Consider the following 17,807-nt stretch of genomic DNA (forward strand, 5'->3'; position numbering starts at 1 on the left):
TTTTAGGAAATTTCCGCACATTATTTGTGGTAGTTTTAGTTTTTTTTTTTTTTTAAATATCGTTGGGTGAGAACCCCATTAAAATATTTCAAATATGTCTTCGTTTACCTACATTACAATTTAAATTTTTGTTTCGAGCTTTCAGACCTTCTTCTGGCACTTTACCGATTTCTGATAATGCGTCGAATATTATTCTTGGTCAATTGATGAATTATTTGTTAAGTATTTGGGTTGTTAAGAGTATATCGAGGATAGAACTCAACAAAATCAAAGAATGTTCTAGAAATGAGCGTGGCTATATTAAAACCAAAGTTAAACAAGTAAGAAAGTCTAAGTTCGGGCGGAGCCGAACATTAAATACCCGGCGCAAGTATTAAATATATGTTTTCCACCTTTCCGAGAGCTACCGCTACATGATAAGCCGGGGTGTATACATTTTAAGTAAATTAGCGTCCTTAAATTTCGAAATATTGCAGTTTCAAGCATATCTGAAATTTACCGTTATATGAAAAGCGGCCTCAATTTTAGTCCGATTTCAACAATTTTCAACGGTTTGCTTTTATGTGGCAAGCACAATAACCATACCGAGCTTGGTACAAATTGCTAGAACGGTTAGCGAGATACATATATGTGATCACAAGTGGGCGGTGCTACGCCCATTTTCCAAAATTTTGTCATAAACGTATTTCTTGGTAAAGAATTGTTGCAATCATCAATTTTGAATAAATTACCTTCCATATTTACTGATTTATCGAAGATTTTGTATTTCTCGAAATTACCGTTATATGGGATGTGGGCGTGGTTATTGTCCGATTTTAGAAATTTTCGGCCAGTTGGTATGCTGTACCAGGACCAACAACTGTGCCAAGTTTGGAAGAAATTGGTGTAGCGGTTACCAAGATATACACATGTAACCATAAGTGGGCGTGGCTACGCCCATTTTCCAAAAAATTAATAATATTCATGTTTTCCGTCTGAAACTCATTGTAAGTATCAATTTTGAGTGAATTATCTTCAGTAGTTACTAAAATATCGCAGTTTTCGTATTTCTTAAAATTACCGTTATATGGGAGGTAGGCGTGGTTATTATCCAATTTCGCCCATTTTCAATACCATCCGTCCCACGCCCAAAAGAAGTTCACGTACCAAGTTTCGTTAAGATATCTCAATTTTTACTCGAGTTATCGTGTGCACAGACGGACGGACGGACGGACGGACGGACGGACGGACAGACAGTCACCGCTTAATCGATTTCTCTTTTCATTCTGATCATTTATGTATACATTTGTCTATATCTATCTCGATTCGTTTTGCCTGTTACAAACAACCGTTATGTGAACAAAGTTATAATACCCTTGTGCACAAGTGCGCTCGGGTATAAAAATTTAGACTTTATTGTGGATTTCGTCAGAATATCTATATGGATCGAAAAAGTTGTGGAACAAATATTTATAACGAAGCGATATTCTGCCGAAATTCACGATAAAATCTGCGTTTTGCTAACTTTAGTCCTGCAATTGCCACGCCCAATTCTAGGGGGTTTTCGCTTTAATGAAAAATCTTGCAATACAGATATTATATATGGATAGGTATTCTATCGGAATCTGCAATACAATTTAAATTCTTGCAAAAACTCGATGTTTAACACCTTACCAAAAAAATTTTAACATAAGTTTTCAAAAAAAAATTACAAAAAATTGTTGATTCTCACAAAATAAACCATCTCGTCACAAAGAAAAATATTTTAAAAATAGTTCTTGAAAAACGCCAATTTTTTGAACCACGTTTTTTTATAGAGAATTAAACAAGGATTACGATGGTATAATTTTATGTCCCTAATTTACTGGTCTTCACTATGCAAATCAACTTCAAAAAGTTTAACTGTTAATAGCTAAGTTAGCTTTAGGACAATCTTGACCATCTTATATACAAAAATATTAAGCACGTTTCGTTAGCTTTAAAACAACGTTAAGATGAAATCTCTACGATAGGCAGAACCCGAGATATAACGATTTGAAGAAGTACATGATTAGTGAGAATCAGGAAAAAATCCAAACTTTGGCAGATCATATCTCCAAAGAAAAAAGCGGAAAAAAAATTCCTCGAACACGTGTTAGCTTATTTCATGTATATAACCCATAAAAAATAATGTTAAGCCAATCGAATAGGTGTAGGTACTTCTCACCAGAACTGTGATTAGAAACATTCTATCGGCTTCCGTTCCAATTAGGTATTCAATCGCTAAGTGGATGAAATAGTCAAAACGATATGTTTGCATAATTTAAAACAAACTTCAGCTAAACACAGATGTTTAATTAAAATAATAAAATAATTCCTGATTTTTGTTGAGCGTTTTGCAAACCGACCTAGTAAATGCTTGACATTTAGGTCTATGACAGACACAACAAACTGCACTAAGTGCAATGCTACTAGTCGTGGTCAGAGTGGCAACCATCAAAAAACAACAAAAACGAAGTACAATTTGTTTCACTACATACTTACGTATATGTACATATAAATGTATAAATGTAGGCATGTAAACGAAAACGAAAGATGTCAACGATATACTACAGTTATGGTGACCGAGCATTAAAAATGCAATGAAACCACAGTGCCAATCAAAAAAGTTGTACAATTTCAATGGATAAAAAAAATTGTCTGTATTTACTATATACAAATGCACTTCTGTATATAAGGCTTGTGCAGAGGCAGGCAAAATTTGAAAAGTGCAGAATAAATCACAAACGCCAAGAAGCCCAAAAAAATTACAAGAAAATTCCGGAAAATTTAAAAATCCCAAAAACTTTGGAATAATTTTATTTTAATAAAATAACTACGAAGAAGGACAAGAAACAAGGCAAAACAAAACTATTCGGTTTTTCTAAATATTAAAAGTTTAAATTTTTACGTGGCAATTTCGGCTAAGATAGTAAAAAGTCTTTCGTAAGGCAAATGAAAAACAAATGGCAAGAAAACTCTGTTATTCTGGTACAAAAGTCCTAGAAAAAAGTCTCCACTCGTGTTGAAAAGTAATTTTGAGAGAAAGAACTTGTATGTCACTTAGCTCGTGGCGCTCAAACAGTGGCAATGGTTGAGGGAACAAAGCTCTGGTGTGCCTTACGAGAGGTCCGGGTAGCGAATTTTTTTACCATACTTTTTTCTCTTTTTAATTTAATTTTCTTTAGTTTTCACTGTCTTAAAAAGAAAAAATATATGAATTTTTTAATTTGGTTTAATTTTTAGAAACTTTTTTTCTTCATTTTCTGATCGGTTTTTAAGTTATTATTGTTTTATAAACAAAAATTCAATATGTTTTTTATATAAATTTTTTTTTTCAATTTAATCTTGTTTTTGGTTTAAGATTGTATTATTTAAAAAAATATATGCATGTCTTTTTATTTCACTTAATTTTTAATTAAATTTTTAGATTTTGTTTTAAGAATAAAAATATTTTTTAATTTCAGTAAATTTTTAAGTATTATAGTAGATACTTCTTCTTTTTTGATTTATTTTTTTTTTCTTTTCTAATTTAGTTTTTCAGTTTTATTGTTGTAGAAAGAAAAATATATATTTTTTAATTTTATTTAATTCCTAAAAGTATTTATATTTATTATTTTTGCATTATTTCATTGAATTTTTTTCTTTTCTAGTTTAATTTTTCTTATTTATTAGTTTTACAATATATTCAATTAGTCCTTCGAAAGACAGTAAAGAGCTTTCAAGATAGTTCCTATGATTTACAAATGCCTTAAGAAGGACTTTTGTCTTTCAAAAGACTGTAGTGAATTGAAAAGAGAAATATTTTAAATTGAATGCGCCTGAGATACACTACGGAAGTGAAACTTTGTTGGACTTTTTTTTAGTTCGCTTCACACCGCAGAAATTCACATTACTCTTAATACTAGCTTAAGTCCCCTTTCAGACACGTCAAGTCTTGAAAGCAATTTTTTTCGCATTCTCTTTTGTGTTTTCTATTTGCTTCCACACGCGTCAACTTTAATTAAATTCAAGTCCTTGGTTCTTAAATGGGAAGCAACGAAAAGATCAAAAGAGACAAGAAAACTTGAAACGAATTGACGGTACGGAGGTATCTGTACTCTTCCCTTCTCTTCCCACCTCCTTCGCCAACGAACGAGCAGACTTGAAAGCAAGACTTGACGTGTTTGAAAGGGGACTAAGTCTCGGTATTCGCTTTTGCATTCTTCTTCGTTTATGTCTTCGTATCCGTCTTCCTACTCGACTTTGTAATCGCATTCGCATTCGTGTTCGTAATCGACTTCGTATTCGTTTTCGTATTCGGGTTCGTCTTCAAATTTGTTTTCGTCTTCTTTATGTATTCCTCTTAGTTTTTGCCTTCGTGTTCATCCTTGGCTTCCTCGCCTTTCGTTTTAGTTTTAGCATTCGTCTTTATAATCGACTTTGCATTCATCTTCGTATTCGTCAGTGTTCGTTTTCACCTCCGTCGAGTATTGGCCTTCGTTTGCGCTGTCTTATTCGTACTCGTATTTGTATTCGCCTTCATTGTGTACATACATATGTATGTAGGTATTTGAAATAGTTTATTGATGAAGCAGTCCGTTTATAAATAAATATGATTCAAATTTAATTTCCCGAATTTTTACACATCTAAGTATGAATAAATATCATTTGTATGTATGCATATGTATACTTAATAGCTACCTTTCACAAAATACTTAATCGAAAAAGATGAAAAACCATTGGACGAAAATTGAAAATGTAAAAGTCGTCATTAATCAAAATTGCAACAACAAAATCCCGTTTAAACGCATCGACAAATTATAAGGTGAAATGTTAAGTGCAACTAAACTAAGTAACAAATTGCCAAAACACAAATCAATAAATTTTTTAAGTTGCAAGTATCAGTAATGCGTTACAGGTGCATTCAACGCTTTCGGTAAAGTGCAACAATCACAACGAGTAATTAACAACAAGTGAATGTTGGAAAATTCATAGCAATGCGCAAAGTAAACGAAGAAACATAGCAAATAGTCTATGGCGGTGTTGCAAAGACAGAAATCTAATAAATGTGGTATTAAGCAATAAGAGCCGTTACTTTTTATATCAATGTACCACTTACTACCGCCGAACACTCAACAAAGCATTAAATGAATTTACTGAAAGCGATTTAAAATTACAAAAGCAAAACGCTACTGAGGAGGTCGATATTATTACTCTTCTTTTGTTTTTATGGAGTTTTATAGACAATTTATTTGGTGCTGTGACTAATTTGAATTATGGTTTTCCAATTTTTTATGACTTTTTAATTAGCTGCTTATCGCAGTGGCACTTACGCAGTGCGTTTGACGATGCCGTTCGCACAGATTAAGAAATAAGTTAGACAAGTAAGTATACGAGTCGTAGACTTGAGTATTCAAAGTCGGAAATTTAGTGCTCTCACTCCCTAGGGTAGGTTTTTTTATCGAAAAAATATACCCCTATTTTTAACCGACTTCAAAAAAGGAGAAGCTTATCAATTCGTCGGAATATTTTATTTATTTTATTTTTTATGTATGTTACCGCATAGCTTTGGGCCACGTTAACCAATTTCTATAATTATTTTTTAAAGGAATGATGAGGTGGTCCCATACTAATTTGGTTTAGATCCGATCATTGGATCATGAAAAAATTCACGATTCTCCTAAATTTTTATATGAAAATTGAAGTCGGTTTTGTTTTTCGCTTAAAAATTACTTGTAAATTTTGAAATCAAAAAAATATTTAAAGGTCGCTCAAAGCGCACAAAGTTTTCCTTGTATTTTTCGTAGAAATGGTATAGAATTCTTGAAATCAATATTTTTCGATCGGAAAGCTCCGTTTCCCTTCAGGAGACTCCCAATAATAATACCCAATTGTTTATTTAACTTTTTTTCATAGATACTTTATTTAAAAGGTCCGCCAAAAACCCCACCACCCTTAAAAAATCGTTAGTATTAAAAAAAATTTAAATAAACAATTGGGTATTATTTTTGGGAATCTCCTGAAGAGAAACGGATTTTTCTGATCGCAAAATATGTCAATATATTTATAAATACAATATTTTAAGAATTCTATAACATTTTTACGAAAAATGTTTTTTTTTTTTAATTCCGACTATAATTTTTTTTTTGACCACCCTAATGTACATAAATACATTAGGGGTATTCTCCAAATCTTGCAAAGCCATTGCACGTAGCACGGATTGCATGGATTGCATAACTTGCAAACACACAACAACAAAATACATGGGAAACGACATTTCCTATCGCTGCAAAATATGCAACGTCGAAACCCATGTATATATTTTGCAAAATAGCATAGCAAGATATATGCGACCCTGTGCTAGTTGTTTTGTTGTTGGAATTGCTACATATTTCTCTCATTCCTCTCATCTCGCTCACTTCATTTTTTTCTGCTGTCTCTTGTTATTGTATTTGATACATAATTTCGCTGCTTGCTACCCATGCATTCTCCCACTTTGCAATGGGGTGCTCTCATACTCTTCGAAATTTGGGATCGTATTTTTGCATTTCGTGCAATACGTGCATCGTGCAATACTTCGAGAATACCCCTATTGATTTGCTAGACGCAATTTAATAAATGGATATTTTTTTACGAAACAAGGAAATATTAGTTTAAAAACAGTTTATTAGAAATAACCCGAAATACTTTAAAATCATAAAGGCTATATTAATTAAACAAAAATATATTCTCCATTTTAAAGAATAAAATCTTAAGTCGAAAAATAAATAAAAAAAGAAAATAATAAAATGAAAAAAATAAACAAATAAAAAATAACACCCTAAAAAATCTAAATGTTAAATTTAAAGATTTCCTAACACTCGTTCGTTTGATAGCAATATTTTAAAATTTCATGTTACGTTTGTATAATTAATCTAAATGCAATTTCCAAAACAGGCGGTAACTCTCTTAAAAATTTTATTCAAACCAAAATTTCCTTAAATATTTTTCGTATGGCATTGTTATAAATATTTCAAGTAACCGATGACTTAAGGTGACATTTTTCTTTAACACTTGGCAACCCTCCTAAATATAGTTCTGAAATAAATGATTTTAAACCCATTTCCATTGATAACCATCGTTCAGTAATTCATTTAATTTATTAAATAATTTTAATTTAACCTTTTAAACTGGGGCAATCCTCAAACACATCAAAAATATTCTAAATTATCAAACTTCATATTTCTTAAAACTCTTTCATTTGACATTCTTGTTTAATATTTCATGCAACTTGGGTATATAATAGTTCAATTAGACTTCTCAAATAGGTGGCCACCCTATTCAAAATATTTCCAAACTACTACCTTCTTAAACCTCTTTTATATGACACCCATATAGCGATACCTTATTTCCTTACCAAATTCCTTTAATTAAAGTGTAATTAAATTTTTTTTAACATGTGGCAACCCTCCTACACGTAGTTAAGATATAAAGCGTTTTCAAAACCTTTTCGGTTGGTACCCGTATTGTAGCAATTGATTTAATCTTTTCAATAATTTGAACCTAATTTATTAACTGGTGGCAACTCTTTTCGATAAAGTAAAAATTTATTGAACATCCGCGCCTTAAGTCCTTTAATTTGACACCTCACTTTTGAAAATCGAACAAACCTCGACAAAAAATCCTTTCGCGTATTATATATAAAGATCTTACAATTGCTTACGCAACGTGCATTTTAGGTATTATTCGTGCAATACTTTCGAAAAAAAAATTTAAAAAGTGTATAAATGTGTTTTTAAAGTTTCCAATATTTATTTATTATTTTAAGTAATGCAGAATAATGTTATTATTTTTCATTGCATATGTAACAGCTCTTTAAGTTTACTTAACTACGTACATATGTATATGTGCATCCCATTTGTCTTCCGCCATTAATTTCAACTTTTCATATTTTTTTAATTTGGTCTTTGAGTGTTGTTTTTACCTATTTTATGTCATGTGCCTTCGACGCTTTCATGAAATTTCCTCTATTTTGTGGTAGATCATAATTTTGTTGTTCACTGCTTTTCGTTTTCACATTTCATTTTTCAATGATTTGTGGTCAGTTAAGTGAATGCTTGTCTGAACTTTACTTTTTCTTTGTTGCTGCTGTTTGCTGTTGTTGTTGTTTAACTTACTTAACGCTTATTACTTTCACCAACAAATTTAACATCAAATGCCATCAAAATCACAAACAGCGAGAAAAACAAACACCAACAAGCATATTAACCAATGACTGCAACAATAAAAAAAAAAACAACGATAAAAGTAAAGCAAAGACAAAAACAGCCGAAAGCCAAAACAAAAAAAGCAAAACAAAACGATCGTAACGCTCATAAAAGCTAGGCGGCATATGAAATATGCTCAAAACATAATGAGGCCGACAGCACCGGCGCAACATCAACAACATCGCATCGCATAGCCACATCACACACACACACACAGCATTTTGGAGCTGCGGCATAGCCAACACCAGCGCCAGCGCCATCGTCAACCTACAAAGGCGGCAAATAGAAGAATATGGATTTAAGTTAAGCCCAACAGCGGCACGTAAGTGTTGGCCACAAACAGTATTTTACTCTCACAAAGTGGGCCCGTTTTTGTGTACATGTATATTAGGGTGGTCCATAAATGTAGGAAGCGTATTTTTAGATCAGATTTCCTAAGCATCAACCCCTTCGTCGGTGCTACTAAAGTCGAAGATATCACATATAAATTTTGTGTCGCACAGGGGTCAAAATTCAGATTACCCTATGAAGACGTCTTAACCGACTCCAATCGGTACCAACATTTTTTTGTTATATCTTCGACTACGGTAGTATCTATTTTGGGTATAAGTTGCCAAAAAAATTAATTTTTTTTTTGAGTCTCTATAGAGGAATCTGAGCTTTGGCCCCTGTGCGACACGCCTTAACTTTTGTTATGTGCGCCTTTTATGTGATATCTGTGACCGTGGTATCACCGATCGCAGGGGTGAGACTGAAAAACAAAATCGCTCATTTGACCACCCTAATGCACATATATATGTAAGTGTATATTATTGAATTAAGCGCTAAGCTAAGCGATAAACTCAGCGCCTTGCCACACTAAGTATGTATGTAACGCGCCACCGCTACACAGCTACACAGCTACACAGCTCCTCACCTTGCGATCAGCTCAGCTTAGTGCAGCTTAAAAAGTCGACAGCCGCTGTGAATTGAAAGCTAACGCCAGCGATTTTGTAGCGTAGTTGTCACATTAACGTACACATTAGCCAGCTGAAATGTGACCAATAGGGATGTGTTCACTGGGGAGTGATGTATTTTAATGAACTTTGTTTTGAGTTTAGCAGAAAAGAAGGGAGTTTTTTGGACTCTAATTTTTACATATAAAAAGTTAAATAAATACCTTGGTTCTTATGTGAATTTGGAAAATATACTATAGTTAAAATGCATAAAATTCGATGGATAAATCAGTATAATCCTCTAAACTTGTTTAGTGCGTAGAACAGTTTTATATTAAATTAAATTCAATCCCTATTGAATCCCTCTTTTGTGTTTGCCACTGCGTATACTTAACATTTTTTCTAGCAAAATAAAATAGGCCGTAATAGGTTTAATGGCGAATGGTTCAGCGAATTATGTAAAGCATATCGCAGTTATAATCCTTAGCCTAATCTGGCCAACTTTAAATACTATTCTGGGGGTATTCGGGAGATTGTGACTTTGGTTGTTCGCTCTTTTTCCTCTTGGCTTCTTAGGATCTATTGGCGGTCGTACCAAATTGTTTTTATATGACTCTCTTTTCTACTAAATTACGTCCACATAACCAACTAGTGCATTTCTGCCATGAAAAATCTGCTCATGAAATCCATCTGCCGGTCGGTCACCACACACCAGAAATTTAAGGAAAAACTCGGCCAAGCACTTAGCATAAAGTGTAAGCGCCAAAACTTTATTACTATTATAGTTTTTGGATTTCATTATCATATAACAGAAAATTTGATAACAAGACGAAAAATGTCAATTCGCGGCTTTGAAATTTCCTACTGGCCTCACTGCTTTCATTTGTTACTGACAAACCAACGCTGTCACCATGTATCCTTGTTACACTGAATATTAGCTATTTTCTATTTGTTTGATGATCGATGACGCTTTTTTAATGCATTTATGTTCGCACATATTTACATAGTTATAAGTTTGTTTATGCATTTTAAGCTTGATTACTTGTACGTACAATAAATATAGTACACATTTATTTTTATAATTTTTGTAAGAAGTTTGAAATGTGGATTTATGTGATGTGCCAGACTTTTATAAAAAAAAAAATCATAAACATTAAAGAAACAAAAGAAAAATAGGCAAATCTGGCCAAAATGTCACTTAACCTAATCAGGTGATCACAAGCGTGTATATTTATAGAGCCGGCGTAGTTGATGAAGTCGAGTATATTTTGGATACTAAGATCAGATAGTTCTCGTTACGATGTGAACTCATAAGTTTCGAGCAAGGCAGGCTCAACTGGTCTATTGCAAATTTTATTAGCTTTCATTTCAAAAATAAAAAAAGAATAATAATTAATCAAATTGTGTGAAAATTAAGGCTCCAGTGAATTGTAAACACTAAATTCCAGTTTTTCTGGGGCCTAGTATGGTTTGAAGGTTTCAATAGCCCAGTACAAATTCTCCTTGGAAAGAATTGGTTATATTATTTTTGCCCAGCCTTAGATTGATTTCTTGGCATTCGAATGAATCGCGACTGACCACTTGCAACCTTTCAGCTTAATTATACCTAATCATTGTCCACTGTAAGCTCAATTCTGGAAATCGGTAATTTTCAACACAAGATAAGAACAAATCCAATCCATTTACTTAAGCGCATATAAAGAAGAAAAGTGCCCGATTCCTTAGTCAAAATGCAAGAAAGAGCAGCTACTTGTAAAAGAATAAAAAAGTAAAGAGAATAAACAGAAAACCAAATCATTAAAAAAAAACAAGTTTTCCTGCTTTCTTCAAGCGCTTATTGACCCTCATTTTACATTTATTTTCTTTTTTTTCTTATTCGAACAGAATACTCATAAATTCCGGTCTAAATTTGTATTTGCAACACACCTATAATGAAAGATATACGAGTGTGTTTGAAAACATATACGAAATACCGTTAAAAGCTGAAAGTTATAATAGTAGTAATAATAAACGTGATAACGGTTAGGGAGTGGGTGGAATGTGTAGCTTCTATGCAAAAGCTAGACTGATGTCTTTCATATGTATATTTACTAGCCATACGATAAACGTACATTCATACATACAGCTATATTTTAAGCTGAGCGCATGCCCAGCGGGCAGCGTGTATAGTGAGAAAAATGTGTAAAAAGTAAGTCAACAATAATTACGAAACGTCAAAGAAAAAGCAAGCTCAGCCATGCCATCCGTCACTGGCTCTACATAGTTATGTATGTATGTAAATAAATACATAAATATTTTCCTCTTTTTATGCTAAGTTGTTTGTTGCGCGACGCAGCGCACGGGTGGGTGGGTGGTTGGTTAGTCGATTTGTTTTTACCGCTTAGTGTATTATGACAGCAACGCATCAGCACGCATGCTTATATGCTGCATTGCAGAGCGAGTGAGCTATTTTTCGCTTTAGCAGCTATATGCTCACATCCGCATGAATTGGCATCTGCGCGCGCTATACGAGTATGCGGCGCGGCAACGCGGTCAAGTTGTTTTATGCTACTTGTCTTTTTTTGTTTTGGTTTTTTGTGTGATAAATTGAAAGCTTTTATGTCGGTTTTGAATGACTGCACGCACAAACACACACACACACACACATACACATTCACTCAAATGAAGCAACACACACCCGTTGCGTTTGTGCGCGCGCGCGTCAAGTGAAGATCAACCAATGGCCCGCGGCCAAGCGCGTTACGACTGCGCCGCGTCGGCGGCTAGATATCGCGGGCGCGAGCGCGAGCTACCAAGTCAAAGGTTTAGGCGACGCGTTTGCCACAAAAACTTTCCAATTTTTATGTACAATTTCTTTGCTGGCGCAAGTGTTGGACGGCTTTCGTGGTTGTTGGTTGCCGGTTTTTTTTTTTTAGTTTTTTTGTGTTGTTTACGTGATGTTGCTGCAATCCGATTTTTTTTTAGTGCAGTAGCTTCGACTTTGCTTTCTTTTCTCAAATCTCAAATTTGAAAGGTGTGTATCTCTGTGCAACTACTCTTCAAGTGCGTTGCTAATGTTGCCATTGTTTGTTATCCATCAGCGTGTGATGTTACATCGTTGGCTGCCATTATGTGGGTTGTAGTTGTTGTAGCGCTTATTTGTGCTATTGTTGAAGTTAACGGCGCTTCCGTTTGGCGCTGCTGTTGCAACTTGTCGGTGAAATTTTTACACATCCAACTATTTCCTTTACCTTTTCCGCTTCGTTCCGCTTAGGTACAAATGTTATTGTTCCGCTTATTGATAAAATTGGTTGTAGGAAGAGGTAATGAGGAAATGACTTTCTTACGAGCTCATATGATATGAATTAAATTTATTTATTTATTATTTTTATATTGGCAGCATTCGTCTATAGTTGCAGCTTTTTACTTATGCAAAGAAACGTATCTCTTAAAAACAAAGCCGAACTCGCTTAGGCCGAAGTCTGTGTGAAAGATAAAGTCCATACTAACAATCCGTCCGGGTCGTATCACTGTAGATTCTGCTATGACAAGTCCACTACTAAATCAGGCTGAACTTAAAGCTGCTTTTGATAGCAGGGAGAGAAGCTACCTCTACGACGGCGCACCTAAAGTTAGAGATCCGGCAAAACTTAAAGGCTGTAATTGGGAAGGATTTTATAGAGCCGTGCGAGACTAAAGTAGGATTTACATCCATGCAACTCATCTTCAATCTGATATTGAAAAGCGTAAAGTAAAAGCGTATGCAGATGACAATATCATCGTTGGGCCTAAGAAATATGATCTTCAGCTGGGATTTTTCTAATTTTAAGGGTGAACTCAAATAGTTTGCGTTCAGAGTCTAAACAAATTTGTATATCTACCAATGATTCGACCAGCCACCGCAGCTAATCAGTGCTTGAAGTTTCAAAATAAATGTATCTACGATGCCTGGTATTTCCGTATCTCTCTTACTTTATTTCACGCTTTGTTCTTTGGGCATTTCTTCTCAGTCAGTACAAGAAAGTTCAACTGAATATCTCATCCTTTGTTGTGTCTTCAAATCGCTTTAAGCGATTGTTTCCGCAATTTGGCAAGCTCCAAATTTATTTTAGATCCATAGTTTCTTCTGCAAATTTGCTTAGAATTACACATAGAATCGTTCTGTGCTACACGCGCATCACTGAAAAAATCTCCCATACATATTGGCCCGCCCTAATGTACATACATACGTTCTAGATGTTAAATTATTCGCCTTTTTCGAAAACCGCTTTTTGCGTTATTCGAAAATGGCAATTTCGAAAAAACCAGGTTTCACATTTTCAAATTAAGAAAAAACAGCAAAATCCGATTTTATTTAAAATATTTTCTCCACACTAACACTGTACTGTAAGTTTTTGGACTTTGGTAGTTATATAAATATTTAAACCAGGTGAAAACCCCAGATTAATCGATTGCCAAAATTCGGTTTACTAGGTTTCCCGAAAATAAAGGTTTAAAAAAAACCGGCTGAAAGGGTCTGGAAAAACCGAGTCAATCACCCTAATAAGAACATACATTTCTGGGTATGTGTGCAACTGATTTGGATGCAGAGCTATTGATATAAATATTTAATAGGTTGTAAAGTTGGTATTTTCCCTTTGCATTTCTATTTTCAATTTACTAATTCATTCTATAAATTTCATTTTATTACTTTATTTTTTTACAATTTATTTTATTTTTCTCTCCACATTCGTACTATTTGCTAAAGCGCGCTTGGCATAATTGTTTTCGCTCGCTTTCATTGCTATTTGGTTTTTTTTGCTGTTGTTAGTTTGTTGGTGTTTCGAACTTGGCTGTTGCGCGCGCGTTGTGGAAATGTAAGTACATATGAACGTAAGTATGTATGTATGTATGTATGTATGTATAGTTGCATACATAAATGTAAATGTGTATGAATGTAAGTATGTACATAAAATCAGTTTGACCTCAGTTGACCTCGTTTTGAATATTTGCTTCGCGCTATTTGTTGTGGCTCCATTGCTTAGCAAGTAGTGCTTATGTTGTTGTGACTTTAGCTGCCTTGTTGACGTTGACGTTGCTGTTGTTGTTAGTGTTGCTATTTGGATTTGTTAATTTTCATCTACTTTATTTTTTTTTGCTTCTACTTTCCACTATTATTCTGTGAGTACATAAATGAATGACTGTGTACTTGTGCAAAAATATAAAGGGTGTGCAAGAATTTATGCCACTGTTCGTTTTTCAATTGCATTTCTTTTACTTAAACGTAAAGTACATATACTTACAATATAATAGAGTTACTTACTACTGAAATACCACTTCGGGCAAATGATCGCCACGGCTTTGCTGGCACATACGCACAACAAGTGCAAGATGATTTTTTGAGAAAATTCATCCTAAAGGGTGAAACCCATTTTCACACCATTCACCAAAGCGAATAAGTCAGCACTTTTGCTGTAAAACATTGATGCAGATCGGTTCGTTTAAAGGAGCTCTGTTGAACTACATCATATCATACCGAAAAAATGTTCACTTTTTCCCTTTCGTAATTAACCGATTTAGATGTGAATGTCAAAAACGCAAATGCATTCATATCGTGTCAATGTTTGTTGCGGATTTTGAGCTGGTTGAGCAGTTATTGGAGCATATCTACTTTTTTGAAATCAAGAAAAAGTTGACGAAATTACGCGTTCTTTCCAGGAAATTCCTGGCAGTTATTTGCCCGATATGATACTCCAAACACAACCATATCATATGTATGTACTTTATGTTCAAATAAAACAAAAAATTAAATTGGGAACAAGCAGATTATAAACAAAAAAGTCATTCAACAATTATCGGAACTAAACCAATTTAGCATGGGACTACCCACGAGGTGCGCCCTTTTCGATAGGTAAATGAGAGCATTTTTGGGGAGTTGAGTAGAGAATGAAGTTGCAAGATTTTACCCGCATTTTTTCTTCAGGTAAAATCATGAAAAATGTCAAGCGATGACTGGTTGACGTTTTTATAGCAAAAATGCTGTTTTTGTTCCACTTCAGAGAGTAATTTTGCTGTTTGACATTTTTACAAAATTTTACACGAAAAGTATTGGATCAGAGCTTTTATCTTGCGTAAATTATGGGACACCTTTCACATGCATACATACACTCGCAATTATTTACTTTTTTAGATTTTTTTTTTAGGTTTTTTTAGCTGTTTGTATGTATTTACTTTTGACTATATGTATGTTGGTACATATGTATTACTAATATTTATGGTAGGTATTTACAATCATGTATAATCGCAATACTTAAAATGAGTTCACTTTTGAAAATTTTAATTATCATTTATTTTAAGGTATAAAATATATTCCATTAGAAATCGCACAAAAATTCCTTAAAATCCAACTGTTAAAAATTTGAATATGGCAACAATGGAGCAAAGTGAAATTTTTTTATTTTACGCACATTTCTAAAGGTATAGCGTTTTTATAAATTTGTGTCGGGTAATGCTGGATTTCCACTTGGCATTAAAAGGCAAAAATTGTAATGACAAAGTTGGGCATTAAAAAATATTTGTGTCACTACGTTAAAAAAAAGTGTCAACAAATTCATTTCCGCATGGCAGTTTTTAAATGCCTCCAATTTTTTGTCATTTTAATGCCTAGTGAAAATTCGGCATAAGGATTTTTTTTAAATTGTCCACGAAGGTATGATCTATACTTTGTACTGCGTTTCAGCTTTAAAATCCATTTTCCCAAATCATTTCACCAAAAAAAAAGATACATGTGGGTCATTCCATACAATATTTACACCTCAATATTTTTTTTGGGGTGAAATATATTTTTTTACATTCTTTATCGAATGATATTCGAAAATCTCGAAAAAAAATTCCCGGAATTTTGAACTCACGGAGAAGTATCTTTTTTTAATTGTTTGCAGTTAATAAACTATTTGTCGGAGAAAATCAGTTAAGGTATCAGAATGTGCGTAATTACCTCGGCTTTGCATGAGAGTGTGACATAGATTAAAATAAATAAAAAAATTTGGATTAAAAAATCGGATTTATTTTTTTTTATTAACTTCGTCATGTTTGATTTTTATTTATTTTTTTCAACCTGAATAGTTGCCAAACTTTATGGAATAAGCTGTGAAAATTTGAGAATGGAAACACCAAAACTGCAGAAGTTACGAGTTATTTAATACCTGCGTACATAAAGTTTATACCAGAGAGCTCTAGAGAACTTATATTCCGAACTTATATTCCGAGAACCTAAGTTGCTAGAGCACTTTAAAGGTTCAAAATTGACTCCAAAATAAGCCAATATTCACCGTTGTTTCTACGACACAAACCGAACTTATAACTTACAGAAATAAATCTGTCGATAAGTTTAGAATTTTATCTTTAAAACGCCGCTTTCTTATTTGAAATCGCTTCATTAGTTCACGTGCAATAGGCGTTTTTGTGAAGCTCTAAAAATTACAACTACATACAACATTTGAGCATGACATCCATACCGAAACGTAAGACGTATTCTATGTCAAAAATTTTGCAATTATTTTAAAAGGTAAATATGTATGAGCAATGACAAACATTTTTGTCCATGTGTGCATGTACATGTACATATATTTTTGGCTTCCTTAATTCAATTATTTGTGAATACTAATTCAATTGCAGTTTAAATAAGAAGTGAATAAGGGTGGCGAACAATTTTGATATGTGTGCAAACTTGAAAATAATTTAGTGGAGTTATTTTGCTAAATTAAGGGTCATCACTGAAGCGTCCCTAGAGCGGATGTGTATTCATTATAATTTAATTATTACACCCATTGAGTAAAATGCCTACCCGTACATACATACAAATGTACTAAAAGGTTTTAACGTAACCACCGTACAAATATGAATAAATGTAAATTTAAAGAAATGTATGCCATGCTCAGGATAGCGCTTTATACAACGAGCTGTTGTTGTAACTAGATTTTGGAATCAGTCTGATGTTGTAGAATTTGTTTCTATAGAATTAATGTGCCAAGAGTACGAAGAAGAGATTCAAACGGTTGATTTTTATTCAGCATAAAAATAAGTGAAGTTCTATTTATAATTACCTGTGTTTCATTTTTATCAAACTCTACATTGATGACGGATTTCACAAAATAAAGAGGATATTTTTAAAAGACCCTTAAACCATTTTTTCTTTATTTACAGATGTCTACACATGAATTTAACTAACCATACCACGTAAATAAGAAATTTCGTGCGCTCATTCGTACATCCACTTGTCCAGCTAAGCAACCAGCAAAACGGCCAGAATAGCACAAAAAAAAACAATATAATTCGGAAGAGAGGTCGTCGTCGATTTAGTCAAAGCTATAAATTAATGCATGTAAGTAAAAACATTTAAATACCTACAAGCATATGAGTAAATATAATTACGTACATACATACATCCATACATATCGTGTATAAGTATTTGCATGTGTTTTAAGCATACATATATCCGCATATACAGCTACATCAGGTTTGCTTTTGAATTTATGCAGATTGTTAAAAAATAGTACTTTTCTACATTTCTTTCCACATTCAGTTTCCATTTTTTTTTTGCTTTTCTTTTTTTTTTAATTTTCATGATTTTTTGCTTGTAATTTCAACTTCCCAAGTCGAATAATATCAGCAACACGCCATGCCACAA

At 33.4% G+C, this 17,807-nt stretch overlaps 1 protein-coding gene across 1 annotated transcript in view; it reads left to right on the plus strand.

The window, feature by feature from the left end:
- LOC118746768 (transmembrane protein 184B-like) overlaps nucleotides 1–17,435 on the plus strand; it is a 798,314-nt gene extending 780,879 nt beyond the window's left edge. The window contains exon 11 of the transcript XR_004993886.1: nucleotides 17,324–17,435. The gene's annotated coding sequence lies outside the window, so the exon portion shown is untranslated. The remainder of the gene's footprint in view (nucleotides 1–17,323) is intronic.
- Nucleotides 17,436–17,807: the final 372 nt, after the last annotated feature.

This window comes from Rhagoletis pomonella, unplaced genomic scaffold (genome assembly GCF_013731165.1).
Source record: "Rhagoletis pomonella isolate Grant_MI unplaced genomic scaffold, Rhpom_1.0 Rhpom_scaffold_00011, whole genome shotgun sequence".
In the NCBI taxonomy this organism is placed as follows: domain Eukaryota; kingdom Metazoa; phylum Arthropoda; class Insecta; order Diptera; family Tephritidae; genus Rhagoletis; species Rhagoletis pomonella.